At 43.2% G+C, this 15144-nt stretch overlaps 1 long non-coding RNA gene across 2 annotated transcripts in view; it reads left to right on the forward strand.

The window, feature by feature from the left end:
- The window catches only part of LOC122552763 (uncharacterized), a 301823-nt gene that overhangs the window by 213778 nt on the left and 72901 nt on the right, over nucleotides 1–15144 (forward strand). The window contains exon 1 of one of the 2 annotated variants that reach the window (XR_015758413.1): nucleotides 9889–10107. The exons of the other annotated variant lie outside the window; for it this stretch is intronic. This is a non-coding gene — a long non-coding RNA (uncharacterized LOC122552763). Of the gene's footprint in view, nucleotides 1–9888; nucleotides 10108–15144 lie in introns of those variants that run through there. 2 annotated transcript variants of the gene reach the window in all.

The raw sequence follows: 15144 nt of genomic DNA on the forward strand, positions 1-15144 counted from the left end.
ACCCTAGTCCAACGCCAGCACCTCCAAATCATTCTAGGTCTTAAATGCATAGAATAAGTGACAAGATGTACTTGTGGTTATTTTCTTTGCCATTTATAGAGTCATAGAGTCATAGAGATGTACAGCATGGAAACAGACCCTTCGGTCCAACCCGTCCATGCCGACCAGATATCCCAACCCAATCTAGTACCACCTGCCAGCACCCGGCCCATATCCCTCCAAACCTATCCTATTCATATACCCATCCAAATGCCTCTTAAATGGTGCAATTGTACCAGCCTCCACCACATCCTCTGGCAGCTCATTCCATACACATACCACCCTTTGTGTGAAAAGGTTGCCCCTTACGTCTATTTTATATCTTTCCCCTCTCATCCTAAACCTATGCCCTCTAGTTCTTGACTCCCCGACCCCAGGGAAAAGACTTTGCCTATTACCCTATCCATGCCCCTCAATTTTGTAAACCTCACTTCTTGCTTGGAAATCCTTCCATGCCTAGGCTTCTCCTTGTCTTTAGTTATACATGGAGGAGAAAGTGAGGTCTGCAGATGCTGGAGATCAAAGTTGAAACTTTATTGCTGGAACAGCACAGCAGGTCAGGCAGCATCCAGGGAACAGGAGATTCGACGTTTCGGGCACAGGCCCTTCTTCAGGAAACTGAAGAAGTTATACATCCCCTTTAGTTATACATCCCCTTTTCCAAGCTTTCCATCCCTGACTCCTATGTCCTCTGCATGCTCCTCTCCTTTATTAGCATCCGTGCTTCCAGTCACATAGATCCCATGTTCTGGAATTCTTTCCTTAAATCAGGTTTGAAAGCTTCACTAGACCTTTCCTTTGATGTCTTCCAAGATCCTCGCAAAATATTGATTAAACTCCCACTCATCATTTCTCAAATCTCCTTTTTTAGCCCAGTTTTACCCTTATGCTCTAGTGGCACACAGATTATATAATGTAGTTTTAATGTGTTCTTTAACCGCAAGTTGACCAATGTCAGTCGCTCACTCTTAACTGCATTACGACATGGAAACAAATAACTGATTAACATGATGGAGTGAGACTAAGAGATGGGGAGAGATAACTTAACAGAACTTTGGGTTGAAGCTATTGGCTTATTTGACAAATTGCAAATCACGTTGTGTTCTGCTGAGTGATTCTTGTCATGAGGCTGAGTGAGTTTTCTTGCTGTTTCTTATCAATCTCACCACCTTCATTGCCATTTGATCTTTCAAGGTGAGAATCAGTTCTGATTTCGACCTCATCTCGCCACACACCATTCCCAGGTCAGCTCACCACTCAGAGGAGGTCCTCCCTAAGACCAGCATTCCTTGCGGCTGTATCAGTTTCCAAAGCCCACTACACACCTGAAGGAGTGCTACCATTGGAGCTGTGCTGCATGGCTGTGGAAGGAGTGAGGAGAGATGGCAGAGGGGAGGTTGGGACCACACTTCTAGAAGTCCTCGTGGTCAGGGCTTTTGGAGAAGAGAGGAGCCCTCTTTATGGAATGGTGGCAGAAGAGACATCGTCACCTGTGATCACATACCAGTCTGATCAGAGATCACTACCAAGTGCCATCTCCAGAACTGGGCACCAGTGCCACAAGAAGCTCAATGACCTTCTCTACTCTTCCAGGCTAAATGCAATACTCTGCTCTCTGCTACATAACTCTTATCTATGCCACTGCACATACCGCCCACAGCTACTTCTGCTCTGTCAATGCTTGCAGCGCCATCCCTCACTGGTTCTTGTTAACCCCATTTCCCCCCCCCTCCATCTTCCCACATCAGTAGCCCTGCATTTCCTCCACGCTGCCACCTTACTTTCTCGGGACACCTCAACACTTTTCCCCAACCTGTATTAACACTAACAGCAGTTTTATTCATTTGTCCCATTTGTGTCATTCCAAGAGAAGACAGCCTTAACAGTGCAGAAAGATAGCAGGCAGGTGGGGGTAAGGTGCTGGCTATCTGTGTCTTCACTCCTCTCCAAGGAAAGGATACTCATCCTGGCCAGAGAAGACAGGGACCACTCCTGCAGGGATGCAGAGACATCCTTGTCCAGATGCCTAAATAAGTAACATGTGCCATCCCACGACAACATCACCTAAACCAGGTGTTGAACACCCATAACTAACCAATGGCTGCAACACCTTTTGTCTCTTATGTCGTATCCAGCCTCTATCCAACATCCCATGCCCCGCATCTTTTGACCTCCCCAGGTAACAGTGTAGGCCCAGTGAAAGGACCATCAGCTACACTGCCTCCTGGACACCCTAACTACATTGAGGAGGATATCCCAGAGTGCTCTATAGGGCACACAGTGAATCTCACACACTGACTGCATGAGGAAGCAAGGCCCCAGACCCACTGACAGTTAGAGGAGTATACACTGCAGGAGAGGACCTTGCGAACTTTGGCCGTGAGGAACCTTGTGCAGATGCACAGGGAGGAGCAGAGTGACAGGCAGGTGTATAAGATGGACTATGCCCCATTGTACAAACGCTGCAGCCATGCAGCCAGGCCTTTGACATAGAGTCATAGCATCATAAAGATGTACAGCATGGAAACAGACCAACCTGTCCATGCCGACCAGATATCCCAACCCAATCTAGTCCCACCTGCCAGCACCCAGCCCTCCAAACCCTTCCTATTCATATACCCATCCAAATGCCTCTTAAATGTTGCAATTGTACCAGCCTCCACCACTTCGTCTGGCAGCTCATTCCATACACGTACCACCCTCTGTGTGAAAAAGTTGCCACTTAGGTCTCTTTTATATCTTTTCCCTCTCACCTTAAACCCATGTCCTCTAGTTCTTGACTCTCCAATGCTAGGGAAAAGACTGCCTATTTATCCTATCCATGCCCCTCATAATTTTGTAAACCTCTATAAGGTCGCCCCTCAGCCTCCGATGCTCCAGGGAAAACAGCCCCAGTTTGTTCAGCCTCTCCCAATAGCTCAAATCCTCCAACCCTGGCAATATCCTTGTAAATCTTTTCGGAACCCTTTCAAGTTTCACAACATCTTTCTGATAGGAAGGAGACCAGAATTGAACGCAATATTCCAACAGTGGCTTAACCAATGTCCTGTACAGCCACAACATGACCTCCTAACTCCTGTGCTCAATACTCTGACCAATAAAGGAAAGCATACCAAATGCCTTCTTCACTATCCTATCTACCTGCGACTCCACTTTCAAGGAGCTATGAACCTGCACTCCAAGGTCTCTTTGTCAGCAATACTCCCTAGGACCTTACCATTAAGTGTATAAATCCTGCTAAGGTTTTCTTTCCCATAATGCAGCACCTTGCAGCTATCTGAATTAAACTCCATCTGCCACTTCTAACCTTGCTAATCAGTCTCCCATGGGGAACCTTGTCGTACGCCTTACTGAAGTCCATATAAATCACATCCACGGCTCTGGCCTCATCAATTCTCTTTGTTACTTCCTCAAAAAATTCAATTAAGTTTGTGACACGTGATTTCCCACAAAGCCATGTTGACTGTCCCTAATCTGTCCCTGCCTTTCCAAATACATGTACATCCTGTCCCTCGGGATTCCCTCCAACAACTTGCCCACCACTGAGGTCAGGCTCACCGGTCTATAGTTCCTTGGCTTGTCTTTACCGCCCTTCTTAAACAGTGGCACCACTTTTGCCAACCTTCAGTCTTCTGGCACTTCACCTGAGACTATCGATGATACAAATATTTCAGTAAAAGGCCCAGCAATCACTTCTCTAGCTTCCCACAGAGTTCTCGGGTACACCTGATCAGGTCCTGGGGATTTATCCACTTTTAACCGTTTCAAGACGTCCAGCACTTCCTCCTCTGTAATCTGGACATTTTGCAAGATGTCACCACCTATTCCCCTACAGTCTATATCTTCCATATCCTTTTCCACAGCAAATACTGATGCAAAATATTCATTTAGTATCTCCCCCATTTTCTGTGGCTCCACACAAAGGCCGCCTTGCTGATCTTTGAGGGGTCCTATTCTCTCCCTAGTTACCCTTTTGTCCTTAATATATTTGTAAAAACTCTTTGGATTCTCCTTAATTCTTTTTGCCAAAGCTATCTCATGTCCCCTTTTTGCCCTCCTGATTTCCTCTTAAGTATATTCCTACTGCCTTTATACTCTTCTAAGGATTCACTCGATCTATCCTGTCTATACCTTACATATGCTTCCTTCTTTTTCTTAATCAAACCCTCAATTTCTTTCGTCATCCAGCATTCCCTAAACCTACCAGCCTTTCCTTTCACCCTAACAGTAATATACTTTCTCTAGATTCTCGTTTTCTCATTACTGAAGGCTTCCCATTTCCCTTTACCTGCGAACATCTACCCCCAGTCAGCTTTCGAAAGTTCTTGCCTAATACCGTCAAAATTGGCCTTTCGCCAATTTGGAACTTTGCTGCGGATCATTGCTGAGGTGCTGCGACAATGGGTGCAGCCCATCGCTGGTCTGTCTGTTATTGCCCAGACTCTGCAGCAGTACAGCGGCCAATCCTGCAGCTGCCTGTCTGTCTGCATGGACAGGACATCATGGAGAAATGGCCCTAGCATGCTCAGGGCTGCTGAAGATTCGACAAAACCTGCACTCCATCACCCCACGCGTTGATCCTCAGGATGGAAGGCAGGGTGGGAGTAGGAGTGGGAGCCTTGAGACTAGTGCAGGTGCCCCCTACTCAGAAAGAGATTGGATGGTGCAAGGAGGTAGCCAGCTGGAGGAGGAAAAACACACCAGCCCCTCGATAGTCTCCATTCGGCTGACTCCTCCACCCTGCCAGCAAACCCACCCCCTCCACCCGCCCAAGCATTTCCAGCCAAGGAAGCACATCTGGCCCAACCAGCCCTGAGATTACCCAACCAAATATCCAGGACTAATAGACTCCACCCCATCTGTAAAGCGGGGAGTTCAGTGTATCTCAGCAGGAGGGAGATGAGGAGTGTCCTTGACTAACCATGTTGCAGCCCCTGACCTGTGGCTGTCCAATGCACTTTATTGCAGAGAATTACCTGAAGACATTCAGAAATGTCCCACTGCTTGCTGCAGAGATCCTGTGTTTGGTGTGAGCTCTGAGGCCACATGGTACTGGTGCTAGACTGTCGTGCCACATTGGCATTAGGCGAGATAGCTATGCTGTTGACTGGGGACTACTGCATGCATGGTCAGCTGCCTGTTTGTGCAACTGTGCTAATTGCTAATGTAAGGCAGGATAGTGCAAGGTATGGCATGTATGCAGTGGACATACCAGTAGGTATCAAGTCAATATGCACTGAGAGAGCAAGCGAATGGAAGGTAGCCTGGTCTGCTTAATGGGTTCCTTTCTCTGTGTGTTACCTAATACAGTTGTTCACTGCTGATTATCGTTGTGCCCTCCTAGAACAGTCTGTGCTTGCAGGGCACGGTGCCACTACATTGGAGCATGCCAGGATGGTGGCAATAACTCCCTGAGTGTGAAGTGCTAATGTTCATGGTGGAAGGATATATGCAGTTGGTGGTGGTGGTATATGTCCTGTTCTGCAATTTGGCTGGGAGTTATGTGGAGATCTTTCGGAGCAAGCGATGAATAGAATCCACCAAGCACCCTGCTCTGGTTTTGAGTTTCCCAACTAGTTTGCATGGTGGCTTTGGTAAGATAGCAACCCATGGCAAATTGGGCTGTAATTGAGTCATTTAATAAGCAATAATGACCATCAGTTGGGAACTTGCCACTGGCCAGTGAGAATCTCACCATGTTACTTGAAGAAAATGAACACAATTTGGTGAGTTGATCTTGATGTTGAGGTTGGCCTTGACTGATTCTGCTGCTCATCACCTCCTCAGAACCTGGTAACATTCCATCCTCTGACTCTGAAAACATTATGTGGCTTCACCCATTCTGTTTTGCGACTGGGTTTAGCAGTTGCCCCATTAAAATATTTAATTTTGGGAACATTTAGTTATTGTTCATCAAACTCTGAAATGGGGCTTCAGGCTGTTCTTATTTCGATTACAGTAAGTCTGCTTTCTGTTTGATGATTTAAAATTCAAATTTGATCTCGACTTGCTCAAGGATGGATTTTACAGCTTTAACTGCGTATCTCGATTCAGATGTTCCTCATCTGAACAGTTCAGCAAACCTGCACGAATTATTTACATAAACTGAAGACATAAATGCACAAAAACCTCTTCAAGATTGTCTATTAGATTTCTTACAGTTGTCCTACAGCTAGCTACAGGAAGGACTATCATTAACTGTACTCCTATGGATCACATTTGAAGGGTTTCTGAAAATACTTCAGGATTTTACCCATCCAGCCACACCTGATAAACCACTTAGGGGCAGGAGACCAAACTTTTCTGTACCCAGAGTTCTCACAAAAGTTAAAGATTTTGAAAGCTATGCAAAATGTCCTAGTTTTCTGATCTTTTAGATCCAGATTGACAAAGAGCATGGACCAGGTTTCTGTACTCAACAAGAATCATTATTTATCATAACTGAATACATCCTAACAAAAATGAACTATAAACAAATAACTTTATGAGGTAAAACTCTGACCCACTTATAAAACTCCATCTTATGCGCACGTACAAATGGGCACAAAAAAACACCATAGTGTTAGAAGTAGTGGGAAAGGTTGGAAAGGCAGTTGGTGGTCTCTGTCCATAGGGGTTGGTGAGATGATCCATGTGCTGATCAGGTCTATGTCCTCAATTTTCTTCTCCAGATGCTATCACTTATTTTCAGGAGGCACTAGGTGACTGACTTACACTTTTAAAAGTCCCTGACTTGCTCATTAAAAGCCACAGCTTACTGCAAGTGATAATGAAAACTGGCTTCCCTCAGGCTTAAGGTGTTTTTTTTTACTGCAGAGAAGAAAGTTCTTGCTTTAGAAGAGATCATAAGACCATAAGACCATAAGACATAGGAGCGGAAGTAAAGCCATTCGGCCCATCGAGTCCACTCCGCCATTCAATCATGGCTGATGGGCATTTCAATTCCACTTACCCGCATTCTCCCCGTAGCCCTTAATCCCTTGTGATATCAAGAATTTATCAATTTCTGCCTTGAAGACATTTAGCGTCTCAGCCTCCACTTCACTCTGTGGCAATGAATTCCACAGGCCCACCACTCTCTGGCTGAAGAAATGTCTCCACATTTCTGTTCTGAATTTGCACCCTCTGATTCTAAGGCTGTGTCCACGGGTCCTAGTCTCCTCGCCTAACGGAAACAATTTCCTAGCGTCCACCCTTTCCAAGCCATGTATTATCTTGTAAGTTTCTATTAGATCTCCCCTTAATCTTCTAAACTCCAATGAATACAATCCCAGGATCCTCAGCTGTTCCTCGTATGTTAGACCTACCATTCTAGGGATCATCCGTGTGAATCTCCGCTGGACACGCTCCAGTGCCAGTATGTCCTTCCTGAGGTGTGGGGACCAAAACTGGACACAGTACTCCAAATGGGGCCTAACCAGAGCTTTATAAAGTCTCAGTAGCACAACAGTGCTTTTATATTCCAACCCTCTTGAGATAAATGACAACATTGCATTCGCTTTCTTAATCACGGACTCAACCTGCATGTTTACCTTTAGAGTATCCTCAACTAGCACTCCCAGATTCCTCTGTACTTTGGCTTTATGAATTTTCTCACCGTTTAGAAAGTAATCCATGCTTCTATTCTTTTTCCCAAAGTGCAAGACCTCGCATTTGCTCACATTGAATTCCATCAACCATTTCCTGGACCACTCCTCCAAACTGTCTAGATCCTTCTGCAGCCTCCCCACTTCCTCAGTATTACCTGCCTATCCACCTAACTTTGTATCATCGGCAAACTTCACTAGAATGCCCCAGTCCCTTCATCTAGATCATTGATATATAATGTGAACAGCTGCGGCCCCAACACTGATCCCTGCGGGACACCGCTTGTCACCGGCTGCCATTCCGAAAAAGAACCTTTTATCCCAACTCTCTGCCTCCTGTCAGACAGCCAATCCTCTATCCATACCAGTAGCTCACCTCGAACACCATGGGCCCTCACCTTGCTCAGCAGCCTCCCATGTGGCACCTTATCAAAGGCCTTTTGGAAGTCTAGGTAGATCACATCCACTGGGTTTCCCCGGTCTAACCTACTTGTCACCTCTTCCAAGAACTCCAACAGGTTTGTCAGGCACGACCTCCCCTTACTAAATCCATGTTGACTTGTTCTAATCCGACCCTGCTCTTCCAAGAATTTAGAAACATCATCTTAATGATGGATTCTAGAATTTTACCAACAACTGAGGTTAGGCTAATTGGCCGATAATTTTCCATCTTTTGCCTTGATCCTTTCTTGAACAAGGGGATTACAACAGCGATCTTCCAATTATCTGGGACTTTCCCGGACTCCAGTGACTTTTGAAAGATCTCATCCAACGCTTCCGCTATTTCCTCAGCCACCTCCCTCAGAACTCTAGGATGTAACCCATCAGGGCCAGGAGATTGATCAATTTTAAGACCTTTTAAGACTTTCTCTTTTGTAATGGCAACCATACTCAACTCAGCCCCCGACTCCCTTTAATTGTTGGGATATTACTCATGTCTTCCACTGTGAAGACTGACGCAAAGTACTTATTAAGTTCTCCTGCTATTTCCTTATCTCCCATCACTAGGCTTCCAGCATCAGTTTGAAGTGGCCCAATGTCTACTTTTGCCTGTCGTTTGTTTCTTATGTATTGAAAGAAACTTTTACTATCATTTCTAATATTACTGGCTAGCCTACCTTCATATCCTCTCCTTCCTTATTTCTCTCTTTGTTATCCTCTGTTTGTTTTTGTAGCCTTCCCAATCTTCTGATTTCCCAATGCTCTTGGCCACTTTATAGGCTCTCCCTTTTTCTTTGATAGATTTCCTGACTTCCTTTGTCAGCCATGGCTGTCTAAGCCCTCCCCGGATAATCTTTCTCTTCTTGGGGATGAACCTCTGTACAATGTCCTCAATTTTACCGACAAACTCCTGCCATTTTTGCTCTACTGTCTTCCCCGCTAGGCTCTGCTTCCAGTCTATTTTCGTCAGTTCCTCTCTCATGCCCTCATAGTTACCTTTATTTAACTGTAACACCATTACATCCGATTTTGCCTTCTCTCTTTCAAACTGCTTCATTTCAAAGATCTTTCAAGATCCAATTCCTTCTCACAACTGCTTCATTTCAAAGCTGTTCAGTTACCTGAGAGCCAATCATGTGGTTGTTGGCAGGCAGAAGGCCTTTGTCCATGATGATAGGTCACTAGTCCACAACCAATCAGCTACTTGTTACTAGCCAAAACCCATCTGAAAATGAGACTTCTCCCTGCTGCTTGAACAAGCAGCTGTGCAAACAGTACTTACAATGAGTGCGAGGTATCTTGCTTTTAAAAAGACGCAGTAATCCCTCAGCAATCCTTAGCTCTTAAAACAATGCGTTTTTTTTAACCATGTCAGTCCACTACCAAAATGCAGCAAAACAGAAAGATACGCATTACATGCTACAACAACAAAAGCAAAATCTGGTGGATGCTGGAAACCGAAAATAAAAAAACAATATGCTGGAGAATCTTAGCATCTGTGGAGAGAGAGAAATAGAGTTAACATTTCAAGTCCAATACAACTCATCTTCACAACCCAAAGATTCAACATCGCTTGGAGGTTCTAAAGGGTTAACTGTGGAAATTATCTACAAGGATATTACCAAACAGTGATCTTTTAAGGATTAAACCTTCAGAAATTCAACAAACACACTGTTAATGAAAAGACAATAGAGTGATAGAAGGAAAAATATCCTCAGTTTCACTTTCATCCTGAATCTCCGTGCCTGCTTTCCTGACAGCTGACAGTGGCTGGGGGAGGGTGTTTACGATACTTTCACATGATCGTCATGGCACAGTTTTTGGATGCTGTTGAAAGGCCTTCTGTTCCACGAAAGGCCTCAAAAGTTTATCATCTTACGAGACAAAAGGAAGAGAGCCCCATGCCAGCGGATGAGTAATGGGCATGGCCTACACACAATGCCTTCTATCCAGCCTTAAATCTACATGCTGTTCTAAGACTTCCCTCTTTATCCAAAGCAACCATTGTCTCGGCTCTGGGAGACCAAAAACAACTCCTCGGGTGAGTGGAATGGTGGCAAAGAGGGGCAAGCAGTCTCGGAAGCAACACTGATTCCCCAAAACTTGTAGTCTCGGTCTCCTCGTGTTTATTTAGTACAAGTCTGTGAGTCTTTTCTTCATTTCTCTTTTCATTTTTCTTATCATTGTTGTGACTTTTGCAGTGCAGGCACACATTGCTTTAGGACAGGTTTAACTCCCAGAATTTAATCCATGGTAGAAAAAAAGTCTGCAACTCAGACTGCTGTCCTCGCCCACCATTTTCCCACAATCATTGAATAAAGGGTCTCAGTAAAGTTTCAAAACAGGCTCAAACAAGGCCCACCATTAAAATGCAAAGAACAGAGAATGTAATTCATTCTATTTACATTCAGACTCCGGAGGCCTGGAATTCTGATGGATTAATGTACTCACAATAAACTGAGCATATCACATTTTCTTAGAAAACATAGTTTTAATTTTGATCTTTGGAGAAATGAAGCCCGCATTTTACAAATAGTACGTGACAGATCTTTATTTTTTGAAACAGCTATTTTACATTATTTTGGAGTTGAAAATATTTACACAATGTGGTCCACGTTATCTGAGTTTGAGGCTTTGGAAACGTGTTATTTTATTTAAGCCGTAAAATGTTTCCAGGGACTGAATACTGTTTGTAGAAGAAGCTGCTGAATGTTGCTGACCAGTTTTATTGCTTGAATTCTTTATAAAGTGGAACCACATGCACAGATTGCTACCACGTATGATAGTTTGAATGGGTACATTTAACATTATAGCTACTGTAAAGAGCTCCTCAAAGATACAGCGCATTCATGTAATTGGAACAAACCAAAGGCGCAGCTGCAGGAAACACTACATGGAAGATCTCCAGGGTCCTATTCTGAAGAAGATCTCCTGTAGCAGTGTTTGAAATTAAAACCTACATTAGCAAAGTTACTTGCTACCTTCCCAATTTACTGGACAAATTCAACATTCTCCTGGCCCGAAGCCTATATCAACAATAGAAATTGTCACAAGTTCTCTTTCACTTTATCTGCCTATCAAGAAGCCAGCAGGCTGAAGTTATGCAGGCATTAATGTCATTTTATTACACATGTCTGTGCGATAGCTGGCCATTCTATTAAAACATGGCAGACACTGGCTTCATGGTATCTATGACCAGTAAAAATTGGAAGAAGTTGCAAAATCGTCATGGAATTATAGAGAGCCGGAATTATTGAGTATTAGGGCAAGGGGGTCCCGTCTTCTTTTCAAACCGTCTGTGCCCAACAGAGGCCATCCTGCGCCCCACCCAAGGTATTTCACATCTGTCTTGTCCTTCCTTCACAGCCCTCCTACTTGCCTCTGTGCTCCATTGTGATTCATTTCCCTCCTAGTGGGAGATAAACAGCCACCTGAGTAGCCAGCGATTCTCAGAGGCAGGAAGAAAAGCCCAATAAAACTTGAAAATTATGTGTACGAGTCAAACAATGCTTTGTATCATCAGCATGTTCATTTCCAAGTATTACTGCGATTTGTTTACTTTACTCCTTTGGGCTCCTCTCCACGTTGTGGCAGAAGGCCTGCTTGAAACCAATTAACAGCCTAATGGCTGGGAAAATGAGAGTGGGGATGAACCAACACCGGGCTCACCCCGACTTTAGGCTAGGACACAGGGATTCCACTTCCAATACAAAACTACTGCCTCTGGTGGAGAAATGTACAATGAGGCCTCATTCTGCATGGTGGCTCAGTGGTTAGCACTGCTGCCTCATAGTACCAGAGACCCGGGTTCATTTCCTGCCTCAGGCAACTGTCTGTGTGGAGTTTGCACATTCTCCCCGTGTCTGCGTGGGTTTCCTCCGGGTGCTCCAGTTTCCTCCAACAGTCCAAAAATGTGCAGGTTAGGTGAGTTGGCCATGTTAAATTAATGTTAGGTAAAGGGGTAAATGTAGGGGAATGGGTCTGGGTGGGTTGCTTTTCGGAGGGTCAGTGTGAACTTGTTGGGCCAAAGGGTCTGTTTCCACGTTGTAAGTAATCTAATCTAATCATAATTTTAATGTTTGCGATAAGCTAATTTTGGGGCTGTTGTGTCACCATTGTCTTACCAGACCATAGGGGCTGCCCACTTATTAGAGAGATTTAACCTGAGGAACACCAGATCTCAGCAAGGGAAGAAGTTGAGAAGGAGAGTCCTTCATGGTAACCTCAAACCATACTGTTGGCATCATACTGCTCTGCAAACCAATAATCCAGCCAGCTGAGGAAAGCCAATTCCTAATTATGGGGAGATAGTGGCTTACACAGGGAGCTGGTGACATAATGTTGATGTCACCTGGACTAGTAGAGTCATAGAGTCATACAGCACGGAAACAGCACACTCCATGCTGACCACATTGCCCAAAACTAAACTAGTCCCACTTGCTTGTGTTTGGTCTGTGCCTGAGCTAATGCTGTGGTGACATGGATTTAACAAGGTCTGGAATTGAAAGCTGGAGTCAGCGACCATGAAATGATTGTCAATGGTTGTAAAGTCCCATCGGGTTTACTACTATCCTTTGGGGAATAAAGTCCGCCAGGCTTATCTTGTCTGACCCACGTGTGATTCCAGACCCACAGCAATGTGATTGACTTTTAAAGGCTGTCCAAAATGGCCGAAAAAAAGCATTCAGTTTAAGAGCAGTTATAGTGATAGGCAACAAATGTTGCTCTTGTCAGCGTGCTCATGTTCCCTGAGAGAAAAGAATAGTAATAAAAATCAGGAGACACTTTTAAGTAAAGTGGTGATGGAAATCTGGAATTGCATCCATCAAATGGTGAAGATGCAGGGTCAATTGCAGTTTTCAAGGCTGAGATAGGTTTCTATTAGATAAGATTATCAAATAATATGGATCATGATACATTAACAAAATTGAGGTACACATCAGCTAAAATCTAATTGAACATCATGACAGATTTGAGGGGCTGAACGGCCTACTTCTTTTATTTCTGGTTTCCTATATTTCATGGCAACATGTGATAATAAAAAGTGGAAGGAATGAGAAAAACATCAGTTAATTCTGTATCACTGTTTTCCAAACATTAGGTCAGGCAGAAACACTGAAGTCCTCCCTGTGATATTTAACTCAATTCTCCATGAGAGGAATTTCTGCAAGTTTAACTCAATGAGACTTTTGCAAGGCCAATAAAGAATGGTTTCAACCATGCAAATTAGCATACATAAAAAAACCACAAGTACTTAAATGTGATATCAGAACTCATACATATGTTGGAGTATAACAGGAAACAATATCATATGACATACAGAATTTTCATGAGAGTTTGTGTCTCTACCTTCAGAATTATTCACCACTTTTGCCATATGTAAACACATACCCTACAGCATAATTGCCATGACCACAGCTGCACCCTGACAGTCAACGACAATTCCACAAACTGAAATATATACAGTTTCAATATTCTTCCACCCTTTTAAATCTTTCTTTATCCTTCACCCACTATAAAAACTGTTTGATGATTCATAATAAACAGGTTTAAGACAAAGAGACTGTGATAAAACTGAACATCTGGAATATACTTTGCAAATGTAACTGCTGTAAAAGTACATAATAGCACTAGAAGATGTAAACGTATATAAATTACATACATAGTTTGCCAAGAAATTTTATGCTTGGGTCAGGATTTCCAAATAATGAGAGCGAGTGAAAGAGATGCATTGGAATTCCTAGCTTGGACAAGGATTAAGCTTGAATCACATAGGCATTTATCCAGATGCCCCTTTTTATTATTTTTTTATTTTAACAGGTTTTTGGCCTGATGCAGGTGTTTTTCATTAGCAGTAGTTGACCCTTGAATTATTAACTTTCTGTTTTCCTCAAAAGCTGTGCAAATATGGTCTGAAGCTGAATGGAGGTATTGTCGTGCAATATTCGAAACTAGGACGCATACACCCACTGGTATTATAAAACAAAATAACAAAGTATATATTGTAAATCAAGTTGCTGATCAATGGCCAAAGTTCTCAGTTTTATGGAAGCAAATGTGAAATGATTGTTTATCAAGGGAGTCGTTACACTCAACATAATTTGTAAAATGTTTTCACTATAACATGTAAAGATTTTCCGATACAGGTAGGGAAAACAAATAAGAAATCGTACATGAAGCTTTAAACTCTATTTTAATGCAGCAGTCTTCTATTCAAACGATAGCCTTTAGATAGCATTTAAGAAATATTCTTTAGTGAAAGAAAGTCCTTGACCATCAGTCTGCATTGGTATGTTTAAATGTGAACTCTTTTCTCCCCCCCATTTTTGTCAGGCACAACATCTGACACAAATTAATCTGCAGGCCCTCAGAGTTGGTTCCCATCCGCTGCTGCAAAGCATTAGAATTGCTGATGATATTTTGGCCCTTCCCCCTCAAGCAGCATAAAAGCAAGAGCCGAGCGGAACACTGAGGCTGCTTACTTTTTCTTCCTTCTATTATTCAGACTATTCACCCAGTTCAATTGGTCTGAAAGACACAGGGGAGATTGAAAACTCTCCGCATCACCATAAAGGCCTGAAATTAGTTAATTAATGTGAAGACCCATTATGCATGTTTAACATATGAATGAGTGAGTGGGTTGACTTAGTTACAGAGCAGGAAAGAAATGAGGGTATTTGAGGTCTGCTCTGTAAGAGGAAAGGAATCTGGAACAATGAGGACATTTGTATGGGATTTGGGGAAGAATTTTAACAGAGCCCAGAGACTGAAATTAAATGAGCCATTAGAGAGTGTGAGTGGACTTATGCCTGGATTGGCACCAACTGTAAAGCAACTCAGTTCAGTCTGCCAAATTTCCTTTAGTATTTTTAGACTTAAATTGTTCCAGAAAAACATGTTAAATGGGGATAGTGATCTCTCAGATGAAAATGGCAAAACTAATAATCGCTGCAAACCGGTTTAAGAAAGTAAAAAGCCCTCATTGTTTTGAACTATTCTGGCAGAACCATTGATATTATCTTCCAGAGAATCCTATACATTTCTTTTCAACATTTTGCAGATAAATTGAAACAATATT

Source organism: Chiloscyllium plagiosum, unplaced genomic scaffold, assembly GCF_037043375.1.
Source record: "Chiloscyllium plagiosum isolate Xiang-an unplaced genomic scaffold, Cpla_swu_hap1 HiC_scaffold_10, whole genome shotgun sequence".
In the NCBI taxonomy this organism is placed as follows: domain Eukaryota; kingdom Metazoa; phylum Chordata; class Chondrichthyes; order Orectolobiformes; family Hemiscylliidae; genus Chiloscyllium; species Chiloscyllium plagiosum.